Source organism: Pinus tabuliformis, chromosome 1_2, assembly GCF_031772625.1.
Source record: "Pinus tabuliformis cultivar Carrire ecotype Pingquan chromosome 1_2, CPIR1, whole genome shotgun sequence".
Taxonomy (NCBI): Eukaryota; Viridiplantae; Streptophyta; class Pinopsida; order Pinales; family Pinaceae; genus Pinus; species Pinus tabuliformis.
Genome location: NC_142298.1, coordinates 624,929,726 through 624,947,564, shown reverse-complemented (window position 1 = coordinate 624,947,564; position 17,839 = coordinate 624,929,726).

The window sequence follows — 17,839 nt, the reverse complement described above, 5'->3', positions numbered from 1 at the left end:
TTCCCAACCCAGGTCAAAATCTGGTTGATAGTGGAAATGCTTCCCCGTCTCAAGTGCTTATGTTGTCGGTTTCGAAACAGCATGATGATGCTTTGATTTCGACAAGGAACAAAGATTATGGGAATCCTCAGCTGTCGAACGAAAAAGGTAAAGATCAACCAAGTAGTTCGACAACAACTTCGTCAGAAGTTGTAACACCTACCATCCCTGAATTAACAATAAAACCGCCAAAGGGTGTAGTACACAAGTCGACATTTAATCCTCGCGCCAGAGCGGCGCAGCATTATAACATAGTGGAAGATTTGGCGCAATCGCCATCCGCTATGTCGACTCTTGAAGTGCTACAAAATTGTCCAACCCAAAGGCAGGCATTGTTATCGGCAATTGGTGGGGTTGATCCTAAGGATTCCAATCTTGTATCCTTTGATCACAAGGGATATGATCCTCAGTTACCAGCTCAGCTAGCTTTCCTTATTCAAGTGAAAGCACTCAACAAAACTGTTCACAGAACGATAATCGATGAGGGAGCCTCGACATGTATTATGTCAATGAGTTGGAAAACTTTAGGATCTCCAACCTTGTCGCGATCTTCGACGACATTAAAAGCTTTCGACGGAAGGACTTATACCCCTTACGGTATCCTTAATAACTTGAAAGTTGAACTAGGAGGAAAGACAGTAGAAATTGATGTAGAAGTCATTGATGGAAATCCTGACTATAACATCCTACTAGGTAGACCATGGATTTATGCCATGGCAGCTGTCGTGTCGACTTATTTTAGGAAGATTCCGTTTGAAGGAGGGATTACGATCGTCGACCAACAGAATTTCCTCCCTAATGGTTCACAAGTTACAGGAAGCATTCCCATGATCCATGAGAGCAACCATTCAATTCAAGATATCGGAGTAGGATTATTGAAAGACCCCACATTGATGGGAACTTTCGCGCTACCACCTCCTATTTATATAGGAAATGTACCATTTGTAGCAACCTGCAACATGATATCTTGCACGAAGGTCGACATGGATCATTCAATGGTTTTGCCCCCAAGCCCTTTAGAAATATTGTAGCAATCAATGTTTCAAGCATGGGAGGCGAACCCTAATCAACGCTCGTCAAGCGTTTGGGTAGATAGGTCTAGAGAATATGGAACCCCATTAGATCCTTGGTCGAAAGTACATGGGACTGACGAAGGAATCTTACAATCAATGATGATTGAGGGGGCACCATGGAATGATCACCACCATCGTTCCCTTCTTCCGGAATATGAAGAAGATACTCAAAGTGACCTTTATCACCCTTCAGTTTTTGAATTCCTAACAAATACTGTAAACACGGTGGATTCCGAGCGAAACCTATCCAATATTGAAGAGACTATAGCCATAAATATCTCGACTAAAACAGATGTTGTAGAGAATATTTATGTCGGCAAAGGTTGTTCCCCTTCAGAACTGGAAATATATAACGCTCTTTTTCGCGAATTTAGAGATGTCTTTGCTTGGTCATATGATGAAATGCCAGGTATTGACTCGAGTATCGTTGAACATGAAATTAAAATGTATCCTGATGTCAAACCAGTAAGACAGCGACTTCGGCAAGTGCACCCGAAGAAAGCCGCTGCCATTAAAGCAGAAGTTGAAAAACTTCTCCATGCTGGATTCATCTACCCGGTTCCTCTAACCGATTGGGTATCGAATATTGTCCCTGTTATGAAAAAACAAGGGACGATTAGAGTGTGTGTCGATTATAGGGATGTAAACCAAGCTTCTCTGAAGGACAACTACCCTACACCCTTCATTGACCAGATAATTGATGAATGCGCCGGATGTGAAATCTTTTCATTTATGGATGGATTTTCGGGTATAATCAAATAAATATCCGCCCACAGGACCAGTCAAAGACTGCATTTATCTGTCCGTGGGGCACATTCGCTTATCGAAAATTACCCTTTGATTTAAAGAACGCAGGGGCGACGTTTCAGAGGGCAATGAATTATGCCTTCCATGACATCAAGAACATTGTTCAACCTTATCTCGACGATCTTCCGGCTCATTCGCGAAAGCGGACTGATCATCCGCAGCATTTAAGAGCGATATTTCTACGTTGCCGACACTACAAGATAAGACTCAATCCACACAAATGTGTGTTTTGCGTCGGTTCTGGTCGTTTACTTGGCTTTGTAGTCTCTAAGGATGGGATTCGTCTCGACCCCTGTAAGGTTCAGGCAATCATTAATTTGCCTCCACCTTCGAATTTGCTTCAGATTCAGAAACTCCAAGGGAAAGCAAACTTTCTGAGGAGGTTCATTCCAAATTACGCAGAACTTGATAAAGGTTATACTCGTCTTTTGAAAAAGGATGTACCTTTTGTCTGGGACCAGGTCGCGCAAGCTTCTTTTGATGCTCTGAAAGATTGTCTAGTAAAAGCATCATTAATGTACGCCCCGGACTATCAAAGAGATTTTAACCTGTATCTTGCTGCAGCAGATACAACCATTGCGATGGTCTTAGTCCAAGAAGTCGATGGAATTGAACATCCTATCTATTATTTAAGTAAAAACTTAAACGATACAGAAAGTAAATATTCTTATGTGGAAAAACTAGCGCTTGCAGCTGTTCAAGCGATTCAAAGGTTTCGACATTATGTCCTCTTTCGGAGAACTACCATCTTGTCAGATTGCAACCCCATGACTTATATACTGTCACGACAGTTGCTGGGGGGCAAATATTCAAAATGGATAGCGATCCTTCAAGAGTTTGATCTGGAATTTGTGAAATCCAAATCAAAGAAAGCTCTAGTTTTCGCAGAATTATTGTGCGATCTCCCATCATCGTCCAACGATGAAACATCGGAAGAGTCAATCGTGGACGAAAGTTTGTTTCTGATATCTGTAAGCGATGAGTGGTATGGAGATATCATAGTTTATCTCCAAACCCAAAAGTTCAGGCCTAACACCTCTCGCTCCGAACAAAAACGTATACGATACCAAGCAAAAGACTACATGATCGTCGGTGATACACTTTACCGTCGTGGTGTCGATACAGTTCTGAGGAGGTGCCTTACCCATGAGGAGGCCGAAAAAGCCCTGAATGATTTTCATTCAGGCGCGTGTGGGGGGCATCAGTCTGGATATGCAACAACACAAAGAATCTTACGAGCAGGATACTTCTGGCCAACCATGTTCAAAGATTGCATAACCGCAGTCAGAAGTTGCCACGCTTGTCAAATTTTTGATAGCAAAACCAGATGACCACCCACACCTTTACAGCCGATAGTTGCTATTGGGCCCTTCACCAAGTGGGGCATCGATTTCATGCAATGTAACCCCACCTCGACCGGGGGGCATGGGTATATTATAGTCGCTGTCGACTATTTTACCAAATGGGCCGAGGCGATGCCTACATTGGATAACACTGGTGAAACAGCTGCCCTTTTCTTTTTCAATCATGTAGTCGCCAGGTTCGGCGTACCACAGGCTATAGTTACAGATCATGGGTCGCATTTTCGCAATCACATGATGGTCGAATTAGCTGCCAAGCTAGGGCTATCTCACGACAGCTCTACCCCATATTATCCGCAAGCCAACGGACAAGTTGAGGCAATCAACAAGATCCTGAAGCGTATGTTGCAAAGGATGATTGGGGTTCATAAAAGAAGGTGGCACCTAATCCTGTACTCAGCCTTGTGGGCTTACCGAACGTCGGTAAAGAACGCAACCGGGTTCACACCTTTTCAACTGGTGTATGGCCTGGAAGCAGTCTTGCCAATCCAGTGCGAAATTTCGTCGCTTAAACTCGCAATCGATCTTCTCCCCGGAACTTCAGAAGAAGAGGCTCGTTTCTTGGAATTAATCCAGTTGGATGAAACCCGTCGTGATGCCGCTTTGGCTAACGAGGCCCATAAGAAACGAGTCAAGGCTCAGTTCGACAAAAATGTCAAACCCCGTGTCTTCTCAGAAGGTGATTTGGTCTTGCTTTATGACCAAGAATCCGATAAATTGGGAGCAGGAAAATTCAAGTCCTTATGGATGGGCCCCTATATTGTTAAGAGGGTGTTAGCAAAAGGAGCCAACGAGTTAATGGATTACGACGGAATTCCGCTGGCGCAGCCCCGCAACGGGTTGTACCTCAAGCGTTACTATGCTTAAATAGTAACCTGCATGCTTTTGTTGTATTTTGTTTTCGCCAAAGTGTTTGTTCTGGTCGAGTGATCCACCTTTTTCCGTTGCATGTCGAACCTTCTGGAGACATGTGTTGGATATGCCAACGGAGCGAGTCGTAGTTCGCGGAACCTGTCCTCCGCAGCCTGGGCCATTTTTGATCCAAGCAGCGAGTTAGTAAGTTTCAGAGGTGTATGTATTGGGCAATCAACGAATAACATCGCTGAATACAGCGCGTTGATAGAACTACTCTCTGATGCCATCACACGTGGCATACGCCGACTAATTGTCAGGCTAGACTCACAGCTCGTAATATTACAACTCAATGGTATATATTCTGTTCGCAATCCAGCTATTTATCGCATGTTCCTAAGGGTTAAGATCTTGGAAAGACGATTTGATTCAATTCAATATCAACATATTTCAAGAAACTTAAACACATTAACCGACTCATTAGCAAACTATGTGTTAGATAGACATTTGCAAAATTTATAAAAAGGACACATCATTAATGATTGTACATATGGATCATATAACTCAAACAGAATAAAACCCGAAAATCAAAATATATAAACTGTTTATATAAGTTCATACATAATGTTCTGTAACCAAGACAAAATTGGTCATATGACCTAAAAACTCAAAAAGATGCTAGGGGGCACCCTAGCCTAGTGGTGCTCATGATAGTACGTCACGGCCTGTGCAATCATGCGCAAGAGACGATTCCATCGTCTAGGCACACCAATGGTATGTCGCTGCATCTGTAAAGGTAACTCGTCAATCTGTACATCCGGAAGGCCACGAGTAAGGCTCTCAACCTGCTCCTGCACAGCTGTAAGGGTTTCGGTGTCGTCAAGATCGCGAATAACAACTCTCCTAGCAGGCTCCCCTGCCGGGGCAGCAACTGGCGATCTCGGACGAACTGCTGGACGAACAGGACCAATATCTGCATGCACACAAGAGTACAATTAAAAGTCTTGATAGAATAAAGCACAGCAGCATTATGAGTAAGAACAATAAACAGTAATATGGTCAAAGAGTTTACCGATGGCACCCCACTGCTCGCCGTCCGGTAGCACCAAATCCGGATCACCTCGGAAATCCATACCCACATATGGATACTCAGAAAACGCCATCTCCTGGGGCTCGAACCACCTAAAGAAGACCTCAGTAAAAGTAATCTGAGGTTGACCTGCATGCCTAGACATGTGGTCAACCCACCTCTGCATGCGTGGCTCGGTCGGAGAAGGCAAATCAAGTATGATGTACTGAGGCTGCATCAGTGGGATTTTCTCCAAGGCGAAGGCAGTCAGAATAGAACCAAATCCAAAGTTCTTCAGCTTCCCGTCCTTTACCTTGGTCAATTGACTTTTCATCTGAACAAGTACTGCATCACACCAATTGAATACTTTCGGTTGGAGACACTCCAAGGCGTGCTGCATATAAGACCTGTTGGCAACATGTAGAGCTGCGCTGCCGGCCATCCTACCAATAGTGAACAGAATGGACCTGACAGCCCGATCAGTAATCTCACGGATAACAATCTTACCGTCTCTGCTCGGCTGAGAACCTTCCCTGCAATACTGGCGGACATAATCTCTGGTGGAATCAGTCCCCCGGGCCGTACCTGATAAGGAAATGGGGGCACCTCGTCTTGACAGTCCAGTCAAGAAGTACATGTCCTCTATGGTCAAGGGGATGGTCTTCCCCCTAATCTGGAACACTTGGTTAACAGGATCCCAAGCATCAAGCATATACTGCAGTAAAGAAATCTGTGCTCTCATGCTAGAGATACGGAAGAACTTCAGCAGGCCACAGTTCCGCAGCGCGTTCACCGTGACCGGGTCATGGAGGGCAATCATGTCCTCCTCTTCATGTTCTCGTTCTCGCCATGTAAGGGAAATTTTGTTCAAAGTTCCCTGCAAAGCAAACAAGAGAAAGAGTGAATTCCTGATTTGATGAAAAACTGGCGAAAAAATCATCAAAAATAACCTTAAAACTCAGTCTTTTTGAGCCCAGCGCAGGCAGGAAGTCTCCCACTTGCGTTGAGGGTCAGGCTGCCTTAAGGCAGCTTGACCTTCAGCGCAGGTTTCGAAAGGGAAACCTGCGCTGATCCTAGGGCGCCCTGGCAAAACCCCAGGGGCTCAGAAAGACCGGAAAACAGGCAAAAAACAGGAAAAGGAAACCATGAAAAGAAAGAGCTAGGGTTTAGCTCCTACCTGGTCCAGACGGCACCGAAAATTGTCTGCAGAATCTCCCGGAATCAGCTGGTGAAAATCAAGGGGGAAGAGGCACCTCCAGAGCTCCAACAAACCAAATGCAAATGAAATGGTAAATGAGAGGTAAAAACACCTTTTAATGGCTTTTTACACAGTTTAAAGTGAAATATTAGGGTTATAATCTCATTTTCATGCAAATATTATTCATTTCTAACAAAGTTTGTTGCAGCAATTGAAAAGCAGTACTATATTTGAAAAGAGAAAAGCTAGTAATGGTAAAAAATCAAATTTTGACCATACAATCGAGCAGTTTTACCGCGGAATTTATGCTCGTTAAAAAATAGAAAAGCAAGATCCGAGCAGTTTTAGCGTCATAGTTCATGCTCGTTAAAAAATAAACATAAGCTTTTGAGCAAGTTTAAGCTCGTTAAAAAATGAACTTCCCGGTAAATAACCATTAAGAATGTACCCTGATCAACCGTAAAAAGACCTTGGTCGTGTTTTGCTGCAGTCATCACCTCCACTGTTCATTTGGCCGATCGTTTACCTCCATATGATTGTTTACCCATTTTGAGGAACAGCTGCGAAGAGTGATTTCACCTAGCCATCCTTGTGACACTGCCGTGATTGGAAAATTCCAACCTGTACCTGGAATCTGCTGCTATCCCTGTTTATCACTCGTTCCTCAAAAGACGAGTCTTCTTTGAGCTCTTTTCATCTGACTCGTAAAATATGAAAAGTTTGCCGAGTTTTGGCCTTCCAGCTCGTTAAAAGGACCGGAAGAGCTATCCCTCCTCTAGATTTTAATCTTTTTGGACCTGAGGGATTATTGCACAAAAAGGTCGAGCGCTTGTTTTATTCGGCTCGTTAAAGTTATCGAAAATTCATCCCTTCTGTAGTGTTTTATACTTTTTCGGACTTAAGGGATTAGATGACGAAAAAGGAATTTTGGAGTTAACTTTCTGTACCTTTTCAGACTCTCTAAAATTGAAAAGGACCGAGTTTTCCTTGTCGTTAGACTCGTTAAAATGATTAAATAGCGACAAACTTGTCTTTAGACGAGAACGAGTTTCCCTATCGCTAAGCTCGTTAAAACATAGCGATGGGCTTGCCCGAAGGGCAGGTTATAGAACAAGCATATGTTATCCTCCTCAAGCTTGACAAAAATAAAGAGGTACTGGTCAGAAATGACTGGGGAAAAATTGGGAGAACCTCAAAGCTTTAATGGTAGCAAGTCGCTCTTGAACATGACACTTTGTCCTCCGTATCACATCGGGTTGGGTTGTTTCATTCACCGGTCTCATCACCATGGTCCTCGCCAAACCATCCACATTTGGGGTAATGCTACCGATCCATCACATCAGTGTCGTTATATGTTCAAGAGATGTTGTTCAGAAAGAGTCAACCGTGTCCCATCCACTGCCATACATTATCCTTCATCCACCCATGATCGCCACCCTGAATCATATTTCACAGATTGTTTTCACCTCCACTAAAATCATTAGCTCCGTTCCGTGTCACTGATGTGGGATTCATTAAGGCCCTCCTTTGACGGATCTCTTCTTGTCGACTTCAGCTCATTATCCAAGAAGTTGATCTAGGAACACCCCCCTCAGTACTTTGAAGCTTGCATGCCTCAATGGCAAGTTTCTCACTTCCGGCGACAGGTATACATCAATGACCTTCGACCAGAAGATTTTGCGTGGTGTTCGACGCCAAGTCCTTTATTCACACCACGTGAATTGTACTGCAGTACCTTGAGGGTCATTGTCATTATTGGTGATTCCTCTCGCGCTTGTTAACGGTTTACATTATTGACCGGTAATCAAGCGATGTCTTTCCATGTTCGACTTCAGCGCAATTCTCACATGGATCGACTTGTACTTAGAGTGAAGATCGAACGAGTTTGAAGACCCCGGATCTAGTTTCATCCATCCGGGCTGCGATATATATTCAGGATATAAAGACATTTGTTATGTACATCATGGCAGCAGATGATCATCCTACTCAAAGGATGATAATTTCAGTAGAGAATTATCAGTCTACCATCAGACGATCGTCTGTTCTATGTACCAGAATGAATTTATAAAGCTGAGCATGGGAATGCCCGCCTCAGCTATATCATGAAAGCAGAATGAAAAATAATGTATTGTATTGTATTTTATTACAGGACACCTCTCAGCGATTGAATGAACTTCGGATCCTCCTGATAAAGCATTTCACCCGATAAACGACCTCATACTTTAGGGGGCAACTGTTATAGACATTTTTGTGCCTTACAGCATGAAGCATGAAATGTCAATAATCTAAGGGATCCAAAGTCCCTAAACATGTTGTTCCTACCCCTAGAGGAACAAGGTCAGCAAACCACAGCACTGAAAATCAGTTCTCCACCTGAAAACACTCAAAAACAAGCTATTTCTGGATCATGTCAGCTGCTCCACTGAGCATCTGCGCTGAATGTCAACTGCTCCACTCTGTACCTGCGCTGAATGTCAAAAGCAATGAAGGCTACCTGCGCTGGGCGAGATTGGCCAAGTGGCACAGTCATTCTGCAAGGTGTCAAATGCCCAGGAAGCTTCCAAAATGACACTTGGATCAGGGAATTCGCCTTGTGATGAGTAAGAGGATCTAGATCTCCAAGTGGAAGCAAGAAACTCCAAGTGGACTCAAGAACTGAAGTATAACTGAAGTGGGAGAGGACACTAGTCAGCTTCATGCCAAGCTCAAGCTGACTCATCCTTTCTCCAAAACTCCTATATATAGAGCTCTCTCATGAGGTCTAGGGAGGCTGGAATTTTGTGAATGTAAGGAAGTGTTGTTGGTTTGTGCATAGAACTATTGGGTGATTGCTTTGAAGGAGGTGAAGAGGAGATTTCTTTCTGCTAGGAGGTGTTGCTGGATTGGGCCTCTTATGGTTGTAACACTCTCAGAACTTTACTTCTTCCATTAATAAAGCATTTGAGGTTCTTCTATATGCATGTGTATTGATGCTTGTATATTTGATTTATTCTAATCCTTGAATCAATTATGGATGTATGCTTCTTGTAGTTTCCCTTTCTTGTGCTTTTGCAGGATCTTTGTGTAGCTGGGCCAGTGAAAGAGCAAGGAGCTGGGAGCAAGCAGCAAAGAGGGAAGATTGGATCAACCATTAGCGGAAGACAACGGTTAGTGGATCCCTTTCTCCTCTCTCTTACATCTCATAAAGAAGTAATCTTGAATAGCTTTGTATTCAGTTGTTGCTGAGGTACTATCACCCTTAGAGTGGGATAGGGTCATTCCGTATTGGATACTTTTCCCTACAACAATAAGGAAACCTGCGTATACCATGCAAACTTATAATTTACTTTATCTTACAGATGTTGATCATTAATCTGTGTATCAGAATCAAATAAACAGTAACCAGAAATAGTGAAACAGAGCAGAAGACAATCACACACAAGAACACAAGATATAAGGTGGAAACCCAATGTGGGTGAAAACCACCTGCTGCAATTCGTCTCTATCTTCTTTTTAATTAGAAACTTCTTTTTACAATGATTCTGTACTGGTGCAGTCCTTTACCAGTACGAAGGCTGCAACCTGCAGAGAGCTACAACCCTCTCTCGTTCTCCAGCTTTTCCTGGAAGGGAGATACAACCCCCTTAGCTCTTGCACTAGCCAAGATACTAGTACGTAGGTGCTGGACTACAGAAGGCTACAACCTTCTCTTTCTTCCAAGGACCACATTTCATAAATTTTCAGACTGGATCCATGAACATCAATCAATCATCAAGAATTTCTGCATCAAACAATCTCCTTTTCACCAATTAGAACTGAATCAAGTAGACACTTCTCTGACAGTTGTACCCAAAACACAGTAACAACAACCACACACCAAATTCTAAACCCAGAACACTGCAGCAATAAACAGAAGTAGCTAGAACACAACTCAAGAGATGTACGCTACTTCAATAACTAGAAACATGCATGCATACGCTTCTGTGTTTGGACCAACCTGCGTATATGCTGTTTTTACTCACAGAACCAGCGTGTATACGCGCCTTCGCTTCACTGAACCTGCGTACAGATCTATAAAGGATAATTCACTCTTTCAAATATTCAGACATTAATTAACTCAGATTACCAGATTTATAGATCAAGCAATCGCCACATATAATGGATCAAAATCATACAAAGATACTATTATTCAAGCCTTAAGATTATGACCCATCAATAGAACTTATCCTTCTCTTTGCGCTCAGGTTCCTCCTTCATTCAGATCCAGATCTGCACCGTAACCTAGTCACCAATATTCCAGATCTAGCACTTTATCAGATATTCAATAATTCATATAATCCTTTGCTAAATGATCTCCTTCCTCTTTTATAGTCTTAGGCCTTTCACAATACCACTGTCCAAAACCATAATAAAACAATACCATGGACCCAATACTTGGGATCAACACTTCTGATGAGATACCATGGCCCAAAACCATAGGTTCAATTACCAAGGACTAAATACCACGGACCAAAAGTAATTTCTCCAACATGTACGCGCTTTTCCTTGCGTGAAAGTGCATGTATACGCATACGCGCTTTTGTAACGTATAACACGCGTGTATACGCATCTTCGTCTAGGTGAACCTGCGTATATATCTTTTCCTTCATTCTGAAAGCCTGAACTGAGATCTATCACCAGAGTGAGTTGCCATCAAGGACAACACCTGTGCCAAAGTTCCAAACCTGTGCCATAATGCCAACAAAAAAAACCCTTCTAGTTTGTTGAAAGTGATTGCAGCATAAGGGAATTGTTTACACATAATTTTTAAATTTGGTATCAGACTTATACAAATCTCCATCCATCAGAGAAAATGACAAGGGGAACCCATCAACACGGTGAGGATTCATTAGCACCCTCCTATACTAGAGATATTCACAAGGCACAATTGGATGAGTTTCTTTGAAAAATTGGGGGATGTGATGATGAAGTAGCCAAAGGTTTGCAGTCAGCTTCAGCATGGAGATCCAGAGGTCAAAGAAGCTCCTCCAGAGCTTAGCAGCAGCATTAGGATCATCAGCATCACCATCCAACACCTGCACATCAACATCAACTCAGCAAGAACATGCAGGTCTCTCCAACTACCATCAAGTAGGTATAGGTATGCAATATTCTTGACCTCTTCTCTTGAGCATATTATAGTTAGAAATATGTTTTCAATGCATGAGAGATCAGGTTTTATAAGCTAAGGATGGGTCAAGAGTCTCAGCTGTCTTCAACTAGTTAATTGCAACTCACTCCTTCACTCATGCAATGTTGAAAATTCAAATTATGAAGGGTGATGATTTCAATGAATGAGGAAAACAATTAAAAGAATAAATTTTTGCAAAGGCCAAGTCACCACAGCACTCCAAGCCCTCCATCCACTTCATATTCACTATCTATTCATCATTCATCCATCCCATTTCATTCTTGAAAAAAACAAATAGATCATCCACTCCATTTTCACAAACCTACACTACTCCCTTTGAGCCCTAGCATCATCATCCAATTCCTCTTCATCATTTCTCATCATTCCCATACAGTTAGAAGGCTCTGAAGGAAGAAGGAATGACTACTACAGGAAGGCAAAATGCTGCTACAAGAAGGAAGAAAAGAAAAAAATTGTGCTAAAACCCAAAATGACAGTGCCTAAGAGAGACCTAATCAAAACAGAGAACTCCAAGGCCATTAGGCAATCATCTAGGCCACAAGGGAGAAGAAGAAGGCAACAAAAGGAAATGAGGCATCCACCATCAAAACAGAACTCAAACTGCAGTGATGAAAAGAGACTTTCCAATAGGTCTCTAATCTCTTTCTAGCTTTTGTCGAAGGCCTAAAAGATGTTATAGAAATGAGAAAAAGGCATGAGCGTCAAGTTGAGGACCTGTCCTAGGCTCAAACTATCATTTATGCTAAAAAAGGGTATCCTGTATTTTTAACAGGGCTTCCTATAGGTTTCCTGTAGTTTTGATAGGAATTACTACAGGATGTCCTAATTCTCATCTAAATGCATTTTGAAGGTGTTAGAGGTGTCCAAATGGTGGAACAAGGTAGCAGAAGGTTGATAAGAATGTGGAAGACCTTGCCAAACTAAAAAATATTCAAAACCCCATCTTGAATAAGGGGAAGGAAACAAGATAATGGTCTCAAGAAACAATGATTTTTCTTTGCAAAAATATGTTTTTGGGCTTTTCCTTGTAGAAATTACAGCCAAGATTCTTAATGCACAAGAGAGAGGCAACCAGAGCCATGGTAGAGGCACAATGAGGTCACTAAGTTGCTCAGAGGATGAGAAACACTTTCAGCAGGGGGGTATGATGGGCTTCTAAATTAGACATAAATTAAGGCCCATGCTTCTAAATTAAACATCAATTAAGGCCTATGACCATGCTTCAGCACATTAAACCTCTCTTTTTGCATTAGATAATTTATTTTCAACTTTAATATATTGATTAGGAAGGTTTAAGAATAACTGGATATTTGTGCCTAATATTATTTATTTTTGTGGAATATTATGATAATATTGGGTAGATCATGAAGATTTGGAGGAGGAGATAATTTAGGGATTTGTTCCTTAATATAGGAGGATTAATAATAAATAATAAATCAACAAGATATTATGGAATTATGGCATAAATTGTGGAACTCCAATGATTGAGAAAATCTAGGAATGTGTTCCACTAATCAAGGGACCAGATCCACTAATCAAGGGATTTTGGTGGGGAAAGCTTCCTCCATTCATGGGAAATGATTCTTAATCATTTGTATAAGTACTAAGTCGAATTTTCCTCTATGGAATGATTAAGAAAGTCTAGGAATGTGTTCCTTTCCATTTAATGTAAATTCCTAGTATTGGGGACCTGATCCACTAATCAAGGGATTTTGGTGGGGAAATCTTCCTCCATTCATGGGGAATGATTCCTAATCATTTTGTATAAGTACCAAGTTGAATTTTCCTCTAGGGAGATTTTCATTAGTGTTATTGTGGAGAGAGCTTGTATTTTTGCAGCTCCATTGTATTTTCTTATAGGGATGTAATTCCATTCGTAAAAATAATGAAGATTGGTGTCATATTCAACTTTTAAATCTTGTTATCCTCCATAGGTCTTTGATTTTCCTTGGGCTTGGCCATCCCAGGAGCCTCATAATGAAGATTGGTGTCATGTTCAACTTTCAAATCTTGTTATCCTCCATAGGTCTTTGATTTTCCTTGGGCTTGGCCGTCCCAGGAGCCTCAGAGCCCTTTTGTATCATTTTATTTCCTTCATTTCACTGCTTATTCACATGCATCTCTAGTTTTTATTTCTTTCTATTTCTACATTTAGTATTAATGATTTCTTGTTGTAGGATTGAGTTAAATGGTTGATATAAGTTCTTTTGTAGGATCACAAGCATTATTTCATCCTTGGAAAAAGCTTTGGAAGTTCATAGTAATCATTGAGCTGCTTGGATTAGTTTTCTTATTCCCAAATCTAGATTGTTGGACCTCCTTTTTAGCAAAGAACAATAAATTTCTGTTATTTTTTGGAGCATGCTAAAAAGTTTCAATCGATTTGGTTCCACTTGCATTAGATCACAAAAAAATTCTAGTTCATAACCAAAATTTCCCCATTGCATTTTCATTTGATTTGGTTAGGCATTTTTTAGATTTACTAGCTCACTAGTTCTCGAATTTCTAGATTTTCGACTGGTAATGTTTTTTATTTTTTTGCATGGGTTAACAAAGGTATTTTTGATCGATTCCACTTAGAATAGAGACCTAAGAAATCCTAGTTTATAACAAAATTTGTCCCATATAATTTGGATTTGATTTGCTTGGTCATTAAACCCTCACCAATTTCATCATTTCACAAGGAAACTTCCCCAATCTTTTTGAGCAAATCCATCCATCTCCCAAATTAGGTTTTGAGTTCTGAGTGATCCTAGGAATTTTATCACTCCATTCCATCCACCAACCACCTTACCTAATCCTTCCATCACCTCCAACACCTATCGTTTTTCTCTCGGTTGTATCCTATAGGTTTTTAGGGGATCCTGTAGGTTTTTAGTACATCCTGTAGGTTTTCTTGTAGTGGCCTGTTTTGAGGCCGAATTAAGGGAAAACCTCTAGGAAGCCACACAAGGTCACCTAAGGGTCTCCCAAGCCTTCCAACCATTCACCATAATCTCCAAGCCACCTTCCACATCACCAAAAGAGATTAGCTTTCACACTCTCACATGAAAAAAAGACAAAAAGAAAAACAAATTTATTTTATTCATTCTCATGCACAGCAGTAGAAGGTTTGATGGTTTGAATCTACATGCTTAGGATAGTAGGATTGCATGCATGTTAAATTAGCATTATTTTGAAGCAAAGCCTCTTAGAAGTTAGTTAGAAAATGGTGTGTTTTAGCATTTGATTTCAGTCTCTTTTCTTGTACTTTCTTTCTCTCAATAGGTTAAGGTTCCATTTCTAACATTTCATTTTCTGCAATTAGTTTAGGATTTGGCTTCAGTACATGCACTACATTACATCATGACAGTAAAGGAATGACACATTGTATGCCTCACATATAGTGTCGATACCTCTTAAGTTTGTACGAACCCAGGGTTGATAATTAAAGTCGGTAGCCTTGGGAGTTGTAGCATTCTTGTTGCAATACCAAGGCTCATCAACTGCTGAGAGGCAGATGAACACCTACGATACCTAGAGACATGACAACACTCATGGCAAGCACTCTGTCAATCGAAAACCAAAATGAACTTGAGAACTGACTTACAACATATATGTGTGACTGATCATGAAGGTCGTGCAATTTCGGTCGGGAGGTCAACTGACTTCTAGAACTACGCAATGCACAGTCCAGTCTCACTGGTGACTGTTGGAATTGCGCAATGCACAATTTCAGCTAGGAGTGACTGCAGGCTTAAGGACTACATTGTGCAAGTTTCTAGGCCAGTGGTCACTGTCCCTCATAAATGTGAAAAATATTCTTGGAGGATAGTGCTTGGGTAGAAATGCACATTTCTGGAGAGGAAGACAGATTCTTCCTTCCTCGGATTGTGCAATGTTGTCTCAGTGAAGGCAGAGTTCGAGCCAAGGTTGGCCAGACTTGCCGATGAGCAACTGAAAGCAAAAGTGAATGAGGATGCATGGTGATGTTGAGTGTAAGCATTAGTGAATGATCGTGAATGCAAACGGTGAATGACAGATTCAAAAAACAGAACAAAATGCATGCGAGTGAGGCGAGTCACTGAATTGGCAACTATTTGTGAAAAATAATTTCATGCATGCGACAAGAGTGAGATATTAATGAAAACTAAACAATGCTTGTACAAGCTAGTATGTATCAAAATGACAACAATCGTTCACTGAAATCAAACAGACAATGTTCATACGAAGCGAAACACAAAAAGCGTTAGAAATGCAACAAAATACATGGAAAGCGGACTTACCCCAAAACAACTAAGTTGAATGTGCCTTTATCTCCTAGATATGATGTGGGATGTCAGAGCTACAAGGTTAATGTGAGGAATGAGTTCTGCAGTGTCTAGTTGATGATTTTTTATAAAATCAAGGTTGTGACACGCATGCCACAAATCTAGGGAAAGCAACACTTGGTGGGAGGTTTCTGAAATGATCCTTGCATGTGACCTCCCACTGCCAAAAATAGATCCCTAAAACAAGGGATTCCTTTGCATGTTTTCTTGGGAAAATCATCCCATGCATGCAAGTCTATTTTGTTCGGTCTTGGAGGGAACCGGTAAACTCAGCTGCACGTGCAAGAGGCCGCTCAATTGTTGGGACAAAATGCGCATTTCTGGCTAGGATTTGGGTTGGTTACTCAGAAGTTTTGCACAATTTTTGGGTAGAGCAGTTGACTGATTCCCATATCTGTGAAAATTCTAGGCTGAGCAGCCCAGCTGGGAAGGATTTGCGCAATTTTCTGGGTGAAGCTTGCTCAACAGAACTACACAATTCTGGGGCCCAGCAGGCTGCCAGTTAAGATTGCGAAATTTGTGGAGGGAAGGTTGGTTATCCTCTAGATTTACGCAAATTCTTAAAGTATATGCTCAGCTTGCTTCTGGACCAAGTCCAAATGAACAACCTGTGAGGGGAATGTATCAAGGTTTGATCGACAGGTTGTCTTTCTACAAGAAAATCACTGGAGCTGTGTACTTGACGAAGCAAGACATTTATGTTGTGAAGGTTGGTAGGGAGGCTCCAAAATGAAGCTAAGACAAAATTTTGGAGGGTGGTTGTAGCCACTACAACACCTATGGAAGAAGAGGAGGTTTATTTTTCATTAGATGTGAATGACGGGGAGGGGGATTTTTTTCTTCCACGTTGGACAATAAACTTTATTAACACAAAAAGAAATACATCAAAAAGAGGGTAATCTAGGCATAAATGATTACCAAGCAACCGTGAATTGCAATATACACCTTGGCGAACCAAGGACTTAAGGTACGACAACCAATCTCCCGAATTTTGTGTTTGCTGTATCACGGTATATAATGCGGCAGACTCGGTTACCTATGGATGGACAGAAACCTATTAGGGACTCCTAAAATATACACGATGGTACGTGAGAGTGTAGTTCATATTAGTGTTGTCTAATGTGTAACTTTTCGATGAGAGCATTCCCATATACTTTACATGCGTAGAGTGCCACCAATATACCCAAAGGTACATGGAGTACAATTCTATACACTCACATACATGTAATGGGATTTCACGCCCGAGATGCAACTATGGAAAATAATGACAACTCCTACATTTAATGATGTTGGAACACGTCTCTAGCCTAGACCTCTAAATGTTTGCATTAATGTTACAAATGCTCCTTAGGTTGATTCAATAAATTTTACTGTTTATCTTTGATTATGTTTTAACTTTGGGGCTCACCACGAATGTCACCTGAATATCCTAAAATGAAAATCTAGCATGAGAAAATAGAAATCCTTTCTCTCTCAATGAAAATCTAGCTAAGGGAGGGAGGAAACAATCGAGATGCAGCACACAAGATGCAAGATGAAATTTGCTTTCCAATGCAACTATTCTATGCTAATGCACATGCAAAACCCTAAATGCCAATGCAAAATTGTTATTTTTACCACACTTAATTTTCGGAATGAAGAAAACTAAGATGAAAATGTTCAATTACTGATTCATTTACACTTTTCAGAATGAGTACTATAACAACAATTCATCCAAGTGACCAACAATCAAATGAAATTAGTTTGCAAGCAACCAAATGATAAGAACAAAGAAAAATCAAAACCAATTCTTACCAAAGGCAAACAACACAAATGAAACCAAATGGAGGCTTTAGAGAGACCACAAGACACTGAAGACTTAGGGAAGTTCAGATGGAAGTAGGCTGACCAAAGAGAGGCTTAAGAACTGATCTGAAATGGAGTAGATTAGTAATGTTGGGCTAATTCCCCATTCAGAATA